The sequence below is a fragment of the Mesocricetus auratus genome, unplaced genomic scaffold, assembly GCF_017639785.1.
Source record: "Mesocricetus auratus isolate SY011 unplaced genomic scaffold, BCM_Maur_2.0 Super-Scaffold_100691, whole genome shotgun sequence".
Classification (NCBI taxonomy): Eukaryota; Metazoa; Chordata; class Mammalia; order Rodentia; family Cricetidae; genus Mesocricetus; species Mesocricetus auratus.
The window spans coordinates 11,545,520-11,562,664 of record NW_024429267.1 but is presented as its reverse complement, the minus strand read 5'-3'; the positions used below and the strand labels follow the sequence as shown (position 1 = coordinate 11,562,664).

Genomic DNA, 17,145 nt, shown 5'->3' with positions numbered 1-17,145 from the left:
TATTCCTGCGTGTGTTATATGACACCTTTCCCACCATCCAGCAGAGTCTCCCTTGACAATTTCCCTAATTCCATGTTCCAGAAGTACAAAAAAACAAAAAAACAAAACCCCAACCTAACAACAACAAACCAAAACCACCACCACCACCACCACCACCACCACCACCACCACCACCACCACCAAACCCAGATGCCCTTGCTCAGGCAAGCAGTCTGACCAAGAACACTGCTCAACCAAGAACATTGTTCATGAAACTTTGTCATCTACAAAGTCCAGACTTGAGAATTAAACAATTAATTTTTGACAAAAATTACAAAACCCTTATGTTCTAAGTAGGTTTACTACTTTCTTTGGGGGAGGGGAGGAAGGCTGCATTCATAACCATTCTTGTCTGTGGAGCACGCATAGGAGATCCGCTGTTTCTGAGAATCAAGTTCTCCAAAGGGCTCTAGGGAGGATGGCTGCTCTTTTATGTTTTTATTTTTTAAAAATCACTTGAAAATGTTTATTTCATTTGTACAGGTGTTTTGCCTGTATGTATGTCTGCTTGTGTACCACATATATGCAGTACTCAAGGAGGCCAGAAGAGGGCACTAGATCCCTTGGGACTGGAGTTACAGAGGTTTGTGAGCCACCACGTGGGTGCTGGGAATTGAACCGGAACTTGTGCTAGAGCAGCAACTGCTCTTAACAGCTGAGCCATCAATCCAGCCCTGTACATACAAGCGCTTTAATCACTGTGCATTTTTTCTCCTGCTGTGTTTTTCCTACAAAAGAATCGCTGTTACCCTTTGAAATCTTTTCACCTTGCTATTTTGAGTGACTGAAATTTTTTGAGTGTTGATTTTATTCAACATGTCAGCAAACATTTGCTTATTAAGACAGGGTAAACTACGTGACATTTCTGCAATCCATTCTTCAGGAGGGGGTCCTGTCCACTTTACAGTGTTGGAAACCGAGGCTTGAAAATGACAAGCTTCGCTCTGGCCCTCACAGTTGGAGTGTAATGAATGCCTCCTTTCCTGGGAATGACATAAACTAGGGCCTGAGATGTGGTTTCTAATGCCAGTTCCGCTTCCAGCCGCCGCGTGACCTCAGAGCCAGGCCCAGCTTTAGCTTACAGGAGTCACCCCGTGCTTTTTTTCCACCAGTGTGATTTGCATCCAGGCCAAGAGAACAAGGCTGTGAGGAATCGTGGGGGAAACAGATCTGGGATGGGGTGGGACTGCGAAATAGGGAAGGCTTCCTGGAGGAGGGGTGGTAAAGGAGAGCCGAAAGAGAGAGGACAGAGGGAGGCTGCTGGGTAGGGAGGAGGTGCTGGCGAGGGCGCAGATGGAGCACTACGGCAGGGAGCGTCCCGGCTGGCCCGCGAGGGGCCTCAGTCCAGGGTCCGCCTGTGTCCCGGGTCGCTGGGAGGGTCCGGACGCAGACCCGCCTGCTCCTCCTCCTCCCGGGAGGGCGGGCGGCTGCAGGGCGGGGCGGGGCTGGCGCGGCCTCCTGGCGACGCGGCGGCCGCTGCTCTCCGGCCCGGCTCTGCGGGCTGCTGCGGGAGCGGGACCCGGGAGGCGGAGGCGGTAAGTGAGCTCGGAGCCGGAGCGGGGAGGGTGTGCGCGGGCCGGCGGGACCCAGGTGCCGCCCGGGACGGCGAGGGGCTCCTAGGTTTGCGCAGTGCTCAGCCTAAGCGTTCGTCCCCGGATCCCGGCGTGGCCGCCGCAGTCCCGGGGCTGGAGGTGCGCTCCTGCCTCGTACACCGCGCCCTGCACCCCAGACGCGCCGAATAGTTGGTGGCGAACCTGTGCAGGGCTCTAGTGACAGCTGTGGGGCGATCCACACCAAGCACCGCACTCCCCGTCCTTCCCTGCAGTGTTTGATCTCGGCGTGCTCTTAAGGATGATTCCTTAAACCGAACGGGCTGGTGGTCGCTCGTCTGTCCTGGCCCGCGCGCCACTGCCCGGTCCAGGCAGGTCACCCCGAAAGCCCTTACCCCACAAGAGCACTTTTATTTTGCCTTTTGAGGGACTTTTCCAAGTTGCATCACCCTTTGGCTTCTAGACAGGTGCCTGGCTGTGGTGTTAGACGGAGAAATTTTAAAAGAACTTTGTGTATTTACTATGTGTGTGCCCCTTCACCCCAAGAGCCCTTCAACACCGAGTACCCAGCTTAAAATACGGTGGGAGTTCTTTTAAAGGTGACCAGGCTCGCAAACCGGGCTACACACCTGGTGTGGTTTAAAAATAAAAACAAAAGACCCTCACCTTTATACCCCACCCCCACATCCCGATTCCAGGAATCTGGGAGGGGGTAGTCGGTGGGAGCATTTAAAGAGCCTCCCGCCGGGGTTCTGGGTGCTGCCGTGTTTGGAACTCCGTAGCGCAGTGCGCTCCCTGGGGAGAGCCCATGTGCGTACAGCTCTCAGGCTCCTGACCCACGTCTCCACTAGGGGGGCCTGTGGACGCCGCGTGCCAACCTTAGACCGCAGGTGGTGCCTTAAAAAAAGAAAAGTTCCCTTTGTTCCTAACTCTGTTTACAGTAAATATTTCCAGGGGCACTTTCTACCTAGGAGGTTGGAGTGTGGGCATTCAAATATCAAGTCCTTGCCAGAGTCAAGGTTATAACTCAGGGTTGTCTTACCAGAGAAAACCAAGAGATTTAAGGAAAGGATCGCAGATGAAAAGGAGAGAATTTAGGATTTGGTGAGCTCTTGTAGACCCCTCTTTAAACACGCACGCGCGCGCGAACACACACACACACACACACACACACACACACACACACGCCACGATGTCACGATGTACTGGCTTTTGCATAAATATGAGAGATTTCCCTGAAGTTGGAGAGAGCCTGAAGACTTTGCACCTGCCACTGGTGTCCACGTGTGTGCATTTGTGAGTTAGTTCTGTTTGATGTATGCTTCGGCCCTCAGGAGCAACTGTGCGTACTTTCTTTGATAGAATAGCACTAGGGTTAGCAAATTAGCGCTTCCGATATTATGGCAAAGCCGAGGTAACACCTCAGCCAGGTCATTCCCGATGACCCGAACAATGATAAGACAAAGGAAAAGGCAGGACCTATGTTTGAGTCCATATGTTTTTGGGTCACATATGTCTAATCAACACTGTTGTCCCTAGGTTAATGCTCTCTGTTATCTAAGTATTCTCAGGAGTCTCTCTCCAGGGTGTTACAATGTGACCACAAATCAGATTTTTGCCTTTTCCTGCGGTGCTGGCCCAGTGTATTGTCTTTTTGTAGCATCAAAATGTCCCTGGGAGTGTGTTTGTGTTTGTTTCTGTCCTTTCCCATGAACCAGAAGCACATTGATTTTGGAAAAAGAGAGAGTCTTGTCCCATTCATTGGTCTGTCCCATTTTCCTGCTACCATGCCCTGCCCTGTCCCTGTGTTCAGCCGCTAGAAGTGTGACCACTGGGGAGTGCCACCATCATAGTTGTGGTCCTGTCTCAGGAGTGGAGGTTATGATATGGAGTGCATGGTGTCACGCATGGTCCCTGACCCAAGTCTTCACCCTCTGGGGAACAAAACCCTATAGAAAGTATTTTCCTCGTGTGTGTGTGTGTGTGTGTGTGTGTGTGTGTGTGTGTGTGTGTCTGTGCCTGTGTCTGTGTCTGTGTCTGTGTGTCTGTCTGTCTTAAGTTAATTTCTCGTGCTTATGGAGTAAGGAATGATGGAATTTAAAGTGTTTCTTAGCTGTTTCCCTCTGAAGCTCTTAATCTAAAAGATGCTGTTAACCTTTTCAAATGCCCAGTTGAGTGTTCCCTCCCTCCCTCCCTCCCTCTCTCTCTCCCTCCCTCTCTTTCCTCCCTCCTTCCTCCCTTTCTTTGGTTCTGGTGTAAAGGGCAAATACATAGAAAGACTGGCATCCAAGGAGAAAAATAAAGTTCTAGGGAATTGAAAATTGGGTGATTTCCCTGGGTGGTACCCAAGTACGTATTTTCTTCTGTCATTTGACATTGTTGCTAAGATGAAACAAGTTAAGATATGAGAACCCGGAAAAAGGGTGGGGCAGGGAGAGGAGGGGTGGTGGCCCCTGGTGCCACCAGGGCTGAGTAGTCTTCCTCAAGTGGGAAGCTTGCTGGGATGTTCAGTTAAATGGCCCCACTGGGGCTGGTAAGATGGATCAGTCGCTGCCAAGCCTGATGACCTGAGTGAGATCCATGAAACCTAAAAGGTAGAAGGAGAGAACCGACCCATGCATGTTGTCTTCCGACCTCCACATGTTCGCCCCCTCCATCACTACCCCCTCCCTTTGTTCTTTCATGTGCCTGCCTTCCTGTTTCCTAAGCCAATGTTCCCAGCTTCCCTCCCTCCCTCCCTCCCTCCCTCCCTCCCTCCCTCCCTCCCTCCCTTCCTCTCTCTCTTCCTTTTTCTGAGGTAAGGTGGGGGTGTTCGGAACTGTGTCTTTCTATGTAACCCAAACTCACTTCTTGCCTTAGCTTCTCAGGTGCTGAGATTTACTGCCCGGCCGCATGAAGGGTGGCTGTTGTTATTTCTTTCTTTGGTTACTCATTGAGCAACTATTTAAAAAGCCACTACTGCTGGCAGAACTCTGTCCCACCTGCCAAGTTCTTGGTCAACAGGATACAGTCCTTGCATTAAGGAGCCTGAGCCTGCAGTGGGTTCAGCAGACTGGGTTAAGGTGAGCTGGGTACTGTGTGGGACACAGGCTAACCTCGTCGGCTCGATTTCCCTGCTGTTCATGGATATGGAAGGCATAAGAAAAACTTTCTGAGATTCAAGTTCCAGTTTATTTCGTTGGGACTCTTCACCTGACTTGAACAGAGTGAGTTTGGGATTGGAGGAGGGGGAGGGACAGGCACCCATCACTCTGCAGGGAGGAAGGAGGATGCAGCTCTGATGGCTGCACCTTGCTAGAGGGCCTCTAGGGGACTGGAAAGCTTTTGTGAACAGGACAGGCCCATCTGGCCATTGTGACTGGTAATGGAAGCTTAGTGACTCTGCATCAGTGACAGAGTCAAAGCCCCTGCCTGTGAGCAACCTCATCCTGCACGGCTGCTTTAACCCGGGCTCCTGGGCTGGCTGCAAGCCTCACTTCGCTCACTCCTCAGTCTTCCAAGCAGTGCTTCCTGGGCTCACGAGCTCCTAGTTTACTAGAGTAGTTACTAACGCCATGCCTATCAGCAATAGTTGCTAATGCAAAGACTTGTCACCCCAGCTATTCAGGAGGCTGAGTCAGAGCGTAGGTTCAAGGCTTGCCTGGCCTGAGATCAAGGCCAAGTTGGGCAACTTAAACCCTGTGTCCAAACCACAACAAAAAATACTTTTTTTTTGTATTAAGACCAATCTCAAACTCACTAGGTTGCTAGGATGACCTTGAACTTACTGGCTGAACCTCCTAAGTTCTGGGGCTATAGGCAGATACCACTATGCCTATTTATGCAGTGTTGGTAATTGAACCCAGATCTTCATGTATGACAGGTGAGCCCTACCAACCAAAGCCCAGCCCAGCCCAGTACTTCCTGTTTGTTTGTGATCATATCCGAGTGACAGGTTGACACTCAGCACTTCTTTTCCTCTGCTCTGAACCCTGACATCCCTGGAGGCTACTCCTGGGGCCACTCAAGGTGCCTGTGGCTAAGGGGAGGTTTGCAAGAGGCAAGTGCTCGGGTCTCCCTCCAGAGCTCAGCAGCGCTGGTTAAGATACTGCGTTTTCAGGGGCTGAAGGCTCAAGCGGCCGCTTAATGGTTAAGAGCACTTACTGTTCTTGAAGAGGACCTGGGTTGGAGTCCCAGCACCCACACACCAGCTCCCAACTGTCTGGAACTCCAGTTCTAGGGAATCTGACAGTCTTCTGGCCTCTGTGGGCACTGCACACATGAGGTGTGCACACCTTCCACATGGATAAAATAATTATGTACATATAGATGAGTCCATCTTTTAAAAGAAATGTTGTGTTTTTAGTACCCCCCCCCCCCATGGCACAGTCCCCTTGAGTTTGGAGGGATTTATTGATTTCCCTCCTGGAAGATATAAACATCTCAGAGACAATTGTGTCCTTGTGGTCCAAGGGACTTTTCACAGACCATTTTTCCACTTCTTTTCCTGTTTTAGAGAAGGGAAGGCAGATTTGGCTATTGGGGAAGGCTCTGAATGGGCCCACTCTGGGTTAGGGAGGACACACTGTCCCTGCATTTCTTCAAGCTTTGCAAACCTCTGAGTTCTAGAAGTAATTGGTTATTGAGTAAGAGTGAAAAACAAGCTCGGGTGCTGGCCTTTCTGGGGTGGGTGCAGTGAGGGTCTGCTGTCCAAGTCTTGTTCATGTGGTGCATTGCAACCAAGACAGAACTCGGTTACACTGTCATTACCTTGCGCTCTTAAATTTGCAGGTTGTTGGGGCTTTGAGACTGTCAGAACAGTCATTACTGATGAGCCCAGAGCAGATTCGCAAATGAGTGGCTGTCACTACTGTGGGCACATACTCATGATTCCCACCCAGAAAGACTGGACTGCCAGGGACTTAGAGAGTCAACAGGGAGTTAAGCGTTCAGGATTACAACACAGGGCATAGTCTATGAACTTGGACTAGGCTTCCAGTCTGCCTGGCAGCACCTTTGTTTATAGGGTGGAGTTTGTCCCCTGTTGTCCAATCACAGTGATTTTGCTTGCCTTAGATAAAGTACATGATGGTTCAGGGCATTATTATTATTATTATTTTGTAGTTTTTTGTGTCTGTAACACCAGTATTGTTATTGAAACAGGCTCTCATGTAGCTCAGGTCACCTCAGATTCACTATGAAGCAGAATATGACTTTGTACTTGTGATCCTCCTGCCTCTACTTCCCAGGTGCTGGGATTACAGATGGATGAGCATCCCTGTGCCTGGTTTCTGCTGTGCTGGAAGGTGGAACCCCTGCCTGTTAGGGACACCTAATCACCTGAGCCCAATTCCCTAGCCCTGTTGGTACTTTTAGAAGGAGGTGGAGAAAGCTTGTTTCAAAGGTCTAAGTCTCTACTCTGTTTGCTTGTGAGCTCTTTATGTCCCTTCAGAAGCATGCAACTGCAGCTGGAGAGTGGAGAGCTTCCCTCCCTGTCCCAGCCAGGTCTCAGAAGCCCGGGCCGGAACCGACTGGCGGAGACCTGTGATTACTGTTGAAGGATGAGAGTTAAAGGAACTGGACTGGAGACATAGTTCAGTTCCCAGCACCCACATGGTGGCTCACGACCATCCACAACTCCAGTTCCAGGGGATCCAATGCCCTCTTTCTAGTGTCTAAGGGTAACAGGCACACATGTGATACGCAGACATACATGTATGTAAAGTACTCATACATGTAAACAAAGTAAATGAATTGGGTTGGGGATATTTTGCTTGGGGACCAAAGGTGCCACTGACTAAACTTATGATCTCCTTTGTTCATGAAGTTTTGGTTTGTGACTTAGATGATTTTGTCTAAGATGTGTTCAGACCACTTTAATCCTAAATGCTCCTGCTTTTCTGGGCCTCTTGTAAGCTTTGGGAAGTGGGGAGGTGAGGGAGAGTTGGGGCTGGGCGATTAGACTTCACTTTTAGCTTATTGTGTAGGACTGGCATGGGCAACTGAAGGCCTGAGTCAAGGTTTCTGGGTGTGAGGCAGCAGGGTATAGGATATGAGACACACACACACACACACACACACACACACACACACACACACACACAGAGAGAGAGAGAGACAGACAGAGACAGAGACAGAGAGACAGAGACAGAGACAGAGAGAGAGGGAGAGAGACAGACAGACAGACAGACAGATTGAGAGACAGAGAGAGGCAGAGACGGAGAAAGATGGGGAGGGACAGGGAGAGGAAGAGGGAGAGGGAGAGAGAGAAGAAAGGAGATAGAGAAAATGAGAGTCCTGAAAGTTTCCCTTCCTCCTCTGAGACCTAACCAAGACCAGTTCTTCTCCTGCAACAGCACAGGTGACCCTGACTTGTTCCCCCAGCGCTGTCTGTGCACCTTCTCTGTAGCTTTTCTGTGGAATAGTCTCTCTCTACCAACCAACCTGTATTAGAAGCTAGAGAACCAAGGCCATGGGAAATGGGACAGTTTGTCAGATTTGGGTAGCTTCTTAGGTGGTGTCCTGGGTTTACTTACAGGTTTCTAACTGAGTTGCCCTCCCTCACTCCTAATGACTACTGTCCTACACGTGTATGTCTGCTTTCTGTTCCTGGCTGATTCTTATCTGCTCAACTCCTCTACTTCTTCAGCAAATACATGCACATAATGCATTCCTTTACTTATTTACTGATTGTTTTGTTTTTTGAAACAGGGTTTCTCTTTGTAACAGCTCTAGTTGTCTGGGAACTTACTCTGTAGATTAGGCTGGCCTTGAACTCACAGAGATCGACTGCCTCTGCCTTCCCAGTGCTAAGATTAAAGGTGTACACCACCACTGTCCGGCCAGATTTTTTTTTTTTTTAAAGTACTCCTAACCAAGAGTTGGTTAAATCTCAGGATGTGGGCCCTCATTTTGCTATGGGCTAAGAGCTTGCTGGTTTCAAGTAGCTGCCTGGAACGCCCTCTTTGTCAGTCATTAGGAGTGTGATTCTGGGCAGAGTCCCCTTAATCTGGAGCTTGCTTCCTCATCTCTAACGTGGGACTCAGAGCCTAGTTTTCCTTGCTGGGTTGAAGTAGATAGTAGTCACAGTGGGTGGTGCAAAGCAGCACTGATACCTAGCCGCCGGAGGTCACTGATGCTGTCACACATCCTTCAGGACAATTGGCAGCTGTCGAGGACAGTGACCTGAGCCAGGCTCCATTTGAGGTGTCAGCTCAATTTCCCATCTCTGGTCAAAGGGAGTTTCTAGTAAGTGATGAGGACCCTGCTTTCCAGAGTAGAGTGCAAAGAGTAGAATTTCACTTTTCTTTGGTGCTTCTGACTGGCAGGTGGCCCCGACTGGGAATAGCTAATTTACTCTCTCCTAAACCCTCTTTAACCTCATTTGTAATTGCTTGCACTATTTACATATAAATAACCCTGCTTCTAGCAGTGAAACCCCTAACCTACAGATAGTTAGACTCAGCCCTGGAGGAAGGCACCGGGTGGAGTGGCCTGGATTGGCTACAGGCATTAAAAGCTCATTCTCTGTCTCTGTCTCTGTCTCTGTCTCTGTCTCTGTCTCTGTCTCTCTCTGTCTCTCTGTCTCTGTCTCTCTGTCTCTCTCTGTCTCTCTCTGTCTCTCTCTGTCTCTCTGTCTCTGTCTGTCTCTGTCTCTGTCTCTGTCTCTCTCTGTCTCTCTGTCTCTCTGTCTCTCTGTCTCTCTCTCTCTCTCTATGTGTGTGTGCCTATCCTCATCCTGTCATTTTGCCAGTTAGTTTCAACTGTCAGCTTGACACAGTTTACAATTGCCTGAGAAGTGAGTCTTAATAAAGAGTTATCTAAATCAAGTTTGCCTGTTGGGGATTGTTTTGACTATTCATTAATGTAGAAGACCCAGCCCATTGTGGGCCACACCATTCTCTAGGCAGGAGGTCCTGAACTGTCAGAGCAGTGAAAACTGAGAGCATGCAAGGATCCACACATTTATTTTTTTTTCTCAGCTCTTGACTGTGGATATGATGCTGTAAGTTCCTGCCTTGACGTCCCCACAATTCTGGTACCTAGAATTGTGAGCTGAATAGGCAAAGTGCCTCTTCTCCTAAGTTGATTTAAGTTAGGGCATTTTATCAGAGCAACAGAAGTGAAACAGCATTCATATTGTTCTAAGGGGTGAATTAGCCAGTGTGAAGGTGCTACTGAGAGTCCAGGCTGTGTCTTTAAATTATTATCATTATTGTTTATATTATTATTATTATTATCATTGTGCTGGGGTTCAAACTCAAGGTCTTTTGCACTTGCTATGCTAAACTCCCACTTCTGCAGGTGTTTTTAGAAGCTGTATTTAACACATGAGTGTATTCAAGGGCAATGCAGGGTGATATGGACAATAGTTAAAGGGTACCTGGATCTCACACTGGGTAGTAAACCTGTCGTTCTGCCAACGGTTCTTTTTTTTTTTTTTTTTTTTTTTTTCGAGACAGGGTTTCTCTGTAGCTTTGGAAGCTGTCCTGGAACTCACTTTGTAGACCAGGCTTGGTCTCCAACTCACAGAGATCCACCTGCCTCTGCCTCCCGAGTGCTGGGATTAAAGGCGTGTGCCACCAACGCCCAGCTCTGCCAACGGTTCTTACATTGGCATGTGTCGCCTCTAGATCTGGAGGCAGCACAGCCTGGGGGTTGGAAGTGTGAAGAGGGGAGTAAGCTGCTTGGCTACTATATCGGCTTCCCCTGTGGCTGCCCCTGTGTGTGTTGTGTGACCTCTGTGCCTTAGCTACCTCATTTGTGAAACTGATAATTCCTACCTGAAGACTGGTGTGAGGGTTAAGTCATCATGGGAAGTACAGAGTGAAGACTGAAGCTTGGCTCAGTATCTGAGTCGTTAGTAGAACAGTATCCATTTTATTTTTGGCTTGTATTGGTACTCTGGTAAGGAAGGGGCTGCTTCTGGTTTGGGAGTCTCTCCCACTTCTTCTTCTTTTCTTTTTCACAAGATTATTTTATGTGTATGAGTGTTTGCTTGAATGTGTGTATGTGTACTGTGTGTGTGCAGTACCTGTGGGAGACAGAAGAGGGAGTCTGGTTTCCTGGAACTGCCATTACAGATAGTTGTGACAGGCCCTGTGGGTTCTGGGAACTGACCCTGGGTACTCTGGGAGACCAGCGAGTGCTTGGAACTGATGCAGCATCTCTCCAGTCCCTGGGAGGTTTTTATTTATTTATTTACTTAAACTGAAAACTTGTGGTTGGTTGGTTTGTTTGGTAAAATACACAGTGTGAAAACTACATTTCAGTGGGATGGAATCCATTCATGGTGTTGGACAACCATCTTCACTATCTGATTCTAAAACCTCCATGTCCTCAAATGGACATGGTGACAGTGGGTATTGTCTCTGCCTGTATTCTGGAGAGTTCACAAACACGTATTCCCTGCTGTTGCCTTCAGTGTCTGGAGCCTTTACTGATATATGCCGTCAAAGTTCCTTTCTATCTCGGAATCATTTACCAGCTCTCTAGTGCTTTTTACCAATGTCTTTTTGGGAGTGGGGGTGAGAGTTGGGGGTGAACAAGGTCTCACTATGTAGTAGCCCTGACTGCCTCAATATGTAGACAAAGCTTGCCTCAGTATCCTAAGTGCTGGGATTAAAGGCATCCTGGCTCTCTTTACCAGTGTCTCTTTGTAGAGTGTTCTTGCATTGCTTTAACAGGCCTGTTCTCCCAAGTCATGTCCTGTTTCAAGTTTTAAAATGCCCCTCTTTAATCATCTATTTGGATCCTTTTTGGCTATCCTCAATTTTTCCACCATCCCATGCTTCCAATGACCCGTAACATGCTCGCTGGAATGAGGCACTTTTGCTAGGCTTGAGGTGTGCCCAGGAATAGGTTTTCTTAGGTGTTTTATTTCTGCTGGAGATCACACTGCAGGAACACACATGGGGACCCCGCCCCCCGTTGTGCTTAATTTCCCGAGACAGCATGGCAGGTTTTCAAAACAAGTGTCTGGGAGACGCCCGCCAGGCCCCCTTTATTCCTCTCTTAAAAGCTTTCCGACAGGAGAAGTGGCCCTCAATTAAGTCATTTAATAAACCCCCCCTTCATTTTAAAACATTCTTGGGCCGTGTTTACATTGCATGCCACCCAGGGCTTCTAAATGAGGAGCTGTGGAGTGAGGGATCCTTAATCTGTGCCCTTAATAATACCCTTTGCTTCAGACTTCGGGCAGAGGCTCTGCCAGATTTGTGGTTTTGTCATTGACCCAGACCTGAGGCTGGGAGGTGGGGGGCTGGGGAGGTGTGTGTGTGTGTGTGTGTGTGTGTGTGTGTGTGTGTTGGGGTGTCCTGTGAGGGGGTAGATGTTTCAGCAGCCTCTGGTAAGAGATTTCTACCTTAGAGAAGCCTGAAGCTACAAAGAGATGTAAAGCTAACTCTCGGGAGAGACTGTATGGAGCCCCAAGCTTCCCCAGGAAGGGCAACTGTCCCTTTTCTCTCAGCCACCCCTTCATGTGTTCCCAGGGTGAGGGCTTCGAACTGAATGAAGTTTTAAAGAAACACTCAGGGGAGCAAGTCCGCTCTGGGGGTCTGGGCTCTGGGCCCTGCCTTAGTGGAGGCTGCCTGGGGCCCTGAGACCTGCAGAGGTTCTGATTTTTGCTTTGGTTCAGGAGAGGTGATGGAACGGTGAGCAAGAAACGCAGACGGCTGACTGCTTCACTTTCACCCAGCACTTGAGATCATACCGTGAAGTGTGGGGGCAGGTGGTGGGCGAGCCAGGGCCTCAAGTACAGGGAGCTGTGTGTAGCCTAACCGTTCGTTTTTTGCTAGTGTTGTTCTGGACATCCTTCTGGTGTTGGGCCAGGACAGGAGTGACACCACCTCCCTGTTTAGGATTTTTTTTTTTTTTTTCGAGGCAGGGTTTCTCTGTAGCTTTGGAGGCTGTCCTGGAACTCACTTTGTAGACCAGGCTGGCTTCGAACTCACAGAGATCCGCCCGCCTCCTGTTTAGGATTTTTAAAATACTTTATATTTAACAGTTGTGTGTTATTTGGGGAATTCGGCTACACTTTTAAGTAATCCCATGGCATCTATCCACTGTATCTGGGCAACCAGGTTTGAGATGAGGTGGGGAAGGGGATTTTAAGGAGAGGCAACAGAAGGCCCTGGCTAGGACAGTCTGAAACTTGACCTAGTAGAACACAGGGGTCTCCCTTAGTTGTTTCTGGTTAATGTAAAGGGGAGAAGCCCAGCCTTGAAATAAGGTCTTTTTTTTTTTTATCTCCCCTAGTACCTGGCACAGAGTGAGACACGTTTTAAGAATGAATGGGTGTTTAGGTCAAGTCCCAAAGCAAACTTTATGAAGTGTATAGCCCAACCTACCAGCTCAGCTCAGCAAGAGAACAGGTCCTGCTGGAAATTTATCTTGCACATAAAAACTCAGCTGTCATTTCTGCTTTTGCTCTGAGCTCTCAGACCAGTTCATGGCTGGGAATCAACCTGAGGGTAGAACTTTCTGTGCATCTGCCTCACACTGACAGACACCTGCAGCGCAAGGTCCGCAGAGTAAAGCTGAGAACAGAGGGGCTTTACAGAAAAGGTTCTAACAAAATCTTCTTGGACGTGCCGTACAGTGTGGTGTGTTTGTAGTATGTGGCTTCTAGAAGTCCGTGTGTCCTTTTCTGTTTTGAGATATGGTTTCACTTCTGTAGCCTTGCCTGGCCTTGAACTCGCTCTATCAAGCTGGTCTAAAATTCAGAGATCTGCCTGCCTCTACCCTACCAATACAGCAGGAAATGCTATCTTGGTTGTATTACTTTGTAATAAGAATAGAACCACTGATAACCGTCAGTGAGATGGGAATCTTCAGTGTCTGTAGAAAAGTGTGAACGTGCCTGTTGGTGTGAAGAGAGAGTTACATGCAGCAGCATCCCAGGCACGATTCTCCCACGTGGGAGCATGGAGGTGGGCGAGCAATGGAAGGCTGGGAGGGCGGATCATGGGGCAGTAGACTATTGAGTGGTGCCTCCATCATTCCCTTGCTTCAGGGCTAAGTTTCTGAGTTGCTTCCGGTAAGGGATGTTCCATGAAGTTGCCTTTAGCATCTGTGCTCCTGGGTTTTAGCATTAAGCCTTTCTGTAACAGTCACCGGATACCCACACCGCTCAGACAATGATGGTGTTTGATGTCATTGAACTTTGCTACAGCCATTTCCTTTGGAACAAAATGAAAAGCTTTCAACATTTACAAAGGAAGGAAAATGCACAGATTTACTGAGCCTTCTCTGCTGCAGTCTAAAAGGAACTCACAGTCAAAACCCAACTACTTTCTCAAATGTGTGTATGAGTCATATATATATACATATATATATATATATATATATATATATATATATAGAGAGAGAGAGAGAGAGAGTATGCACATGCATATATGACATCATGTTCATGCTCCCTTGACGTAATTTTAGCAAAATCCTCCTGGCTTTCATACAGTCTTTACTATATCCTCCAAGTTTGTGGTGATTGGAGTATGTCGTTTTAGATGAATTCTACACCATCATCAGAAACTGTGGTAAGACTGAAACAAGCTAATACCTGTAAGTGCTTGGCAGGTACTAATTTATCTTCTTGTAATGACCTCGTTGTCAGGCCATCTCATTAAGGAAACTGAGGCGCAGAGAGGTTAAGTACTTTGTCAAGGTAATACAACTGGTGTTGGGGCTGGGTTTGAACCCAGGGACGTGTGCGTTAGTTAAAGCAAAGGCTGGTCAGAAAGAGTCACATTCAATCTGCAGGCTGACCTCACAAACTGGAGGAGGCGTTTATGTTGTTTCAATGATCTGAGCTAATCTGAATCTTTCCCGGCATGACCGGCATCTAAAGTTATTTCACCCACAGGCACATGCTTCGCAAATTGAGTATAAATCTGGGATACATGAAAGGATAGTAAATTTAGCCAGTCAACATGAAACACTCCTGACAGAGGGCTGGCTGTCTCCTCTCCTTCCTTAGGGAAGAAAGATGAGCTGGTTTAGTTCCCAAGCGACTCCTCCATTCCAAATGAATTATTCTGCCAGAATAAAATATTCTTTCTCCTGCAAAAACCAGCTACTGCTTTTAGAGCCTCCGGTCATTTTTTTTTCTCTTCAAGGGGTGATTAATCCTGATGGGGTGGCTCTGACCAGCTTCCTTTTGCTGTGACCTCAGAGGCAGCATCCGCAGTGTGACAACCCTTTGTGAGACGAAGTTGGGGCCATATGCTTCTGGATTCCCTGGGCCACCTGCTTAGCTTCTGGGCTGAGAAACAGATAAGACAGGGACTGGAGAGGCGAGGTGGCAACAAGATTAAGGGTTCAAAGCCTAGAGCCTGACGGCAGCTAAAGCGTTAGTAGGGGTTTGCTGCAGCTGCTACTGTCAAACACTGAGCTCTATCCGGGACCGGGCACTGTGTTAAGTGCTACTGCATAGACGCCACTGAGCTTAATTCTCACCGTGTTTCCGTGAAGCTGGTGATGTGTTTACCCTCACTTCAGGTTAGAGACATTGAAGAAATTGATTCAAGGTCACAGTTAAGCAGTGACAGTTAGGGCTCAAAAACAGATTTTACTTTTTTTTTAAGTAAAACACATAAGTCATAAGGATTCAGTCTCGGACAGGTTTTCTCATGCTTTGTCCAGTTACCGTCCTTCAACGGTAGCGACTGTTTTCTTACCATAGGAAAGTTTTCACTGTTTGAGCTTCCTGGAAAAACGGAACGATTTACAGAGCATGTACCGTTTTGTGTGTGTGTGTGTGTGTGTGTGTGTGTGTGTCTGACTTTATTTAGAAGACTTTTGACATTATTTTATGTGTATGTGTTAGCATGCATGTGGAGGTCATGCTTAAAGAGTTGGTTCTCTCCTGCCAACATGTGGGACCTGAGTATTGAACTCAGGTCGTCAGGCTTGGTGGCAATGCCTTTCCCCACTGAGCCGTCTTGCCACCCCATTGGTCTATGGGGATTGATCCAGTGTGTGCTAGGCAAACACTCAAACAACTGATTTGTATTTTCATCCCAAGTAGAGAAACAATAGAGGCACGTTGGTGCACGCCTTTAGTCCCGGCCCCCCGAGAAGCAGAGGCAGGAGGATCTCTGAGTTCGAGGCCAGCCTGGTCAACAGAGAGATTTCCAGGACAGCCAGGGCTACACAGAGAAAAAGTTAAAGAAAAGAAACAATAGGTGTTTGTTACACAAAAAAATATTTTGAAAATATGAAAAAAAAGATGAAATTCAAAACCATTTTCAGTTTTACCACTGGCAGTTGTTAATCTATGGAACCATTTCCCAAGCAAGCATTTATTTATATATATGTATTGTTTTTCATTTTTGTTTCTTTTCCTTCAATTCTAAGTCAGTGTTATTATGTTTAGGAAAACAAGGGATATTTTCAATCCATATATAATGAAATTGGAAAACAATGAATGGAAAGTTCAGGAATAAAGACCTGGTGGCGACAGGATTTCCCCCCTATTGCGTTTTCTGCGTCTCTTTGGAGGCAGAGGGAAAGAGGGCAGGAAGTCTCACTGACTGTGCCCGCACCGCAGTGTAAGTGCTGGGTGCTCTCACTCCCAGGGGAGACCAGAGCTATGGAAGGGGATTGGCTCAGCAGTCGCTGGGCAGACAGCATGTTTGAAAACCAAATCTCTATCCAGCCCTAAAAACTAAGCATGTTGGGAGACGGGGTGTGAACTGTTGGCTCAGACTGGACTGGCAGGTTGCGTGGCCCCCTGTGGAGGCAGACAGCCTCACGGTACCAACCCAGCCGATGTGTTCACAGCACAGCACATGGATGGGCAGTAGTATAGGGTGCAGGCCTCCTGCTTGGGACAGCTTCAAATTTGTTAGATCCAAATTAAATGTGATGGTAAGGGACAGCAGGTAAAGGTATTTGCCGCTAAGCTTGGTGACCTCAGTGGCACCTCTGGAACCCACATGGTAGAAGGAAAGAACTGAGTCTTTCAAGTTGTCCATTGACATCTACGTAGGTGCCATGGTGCTCCTGAGTACGTGTGTACACACAGGCACCTGCGACTAAATAGGTATGTCATAAATGAAATTTCAAAAGAAAGAATTCAACCTGAAAACTCCAATTATAGTTAAATAAATGGTGGCGTTGTGACATTACCGACTGACATCCAAGTCACTTGATTTTCTGAAAAAGTTAAACCATGCTTCACTTTTTTTAAAAACAGCCCTCTTATTTTGGCCAGTAAAAATCCTGTGGGTGAGAAATAGAAAAAGTACTAGGTACAATGATACACACCTGTGATCCCAGTCCTGGGAAGGCAGAGGCAGGTGGATCCATTCCAGACCAGCCTGGTCTACATAGTGGTACCCTGCCTCATAAAATAAATGCTACCGTGTTGGCTTTTTTTCTGCCTTGTTGCTTGCAGTGTCTTGGGCTTGTCTTAAGAGTGGAGAGCAGAGTTCTCTGTTGAGGAAACCTCACGCCCACCCCTCCCCCGTTGATTTCCCAGCATTCTCTATACTCTCCCCTTCCCCGTGGTTCCTTGATTTGTCTATAGGATGTGCTTCCAAGCATTTGAGGAGTTAAATACCAAACGGTGCTGGTG

The 17,145-nt window shown here is 47.8% G+C and overlaps 1 protein-coding gene across 1 annotated transcript in view; it reads left to right on the top strand.

Annotated features, from left to right (window-relative positions):
* The first annotated feature begins 1,493 nt into the window (after positions 1-1,493).
* Cgnl1 (cingulin like 1) overlaps positions 1,494-17,145 on the top strand; it is a 142,793-nt gene continuing 127,141 nt past the window's right edge. Inside the window, exon 1 of the mRNA XM_005075458.4 lies at positions 1,494-1,574. The gene's annotated coding sequence lies outside the window, so the exon portion shown is untranslated. The remainder of the gene's footprint in view (positions 1,575-17,145) is intronic.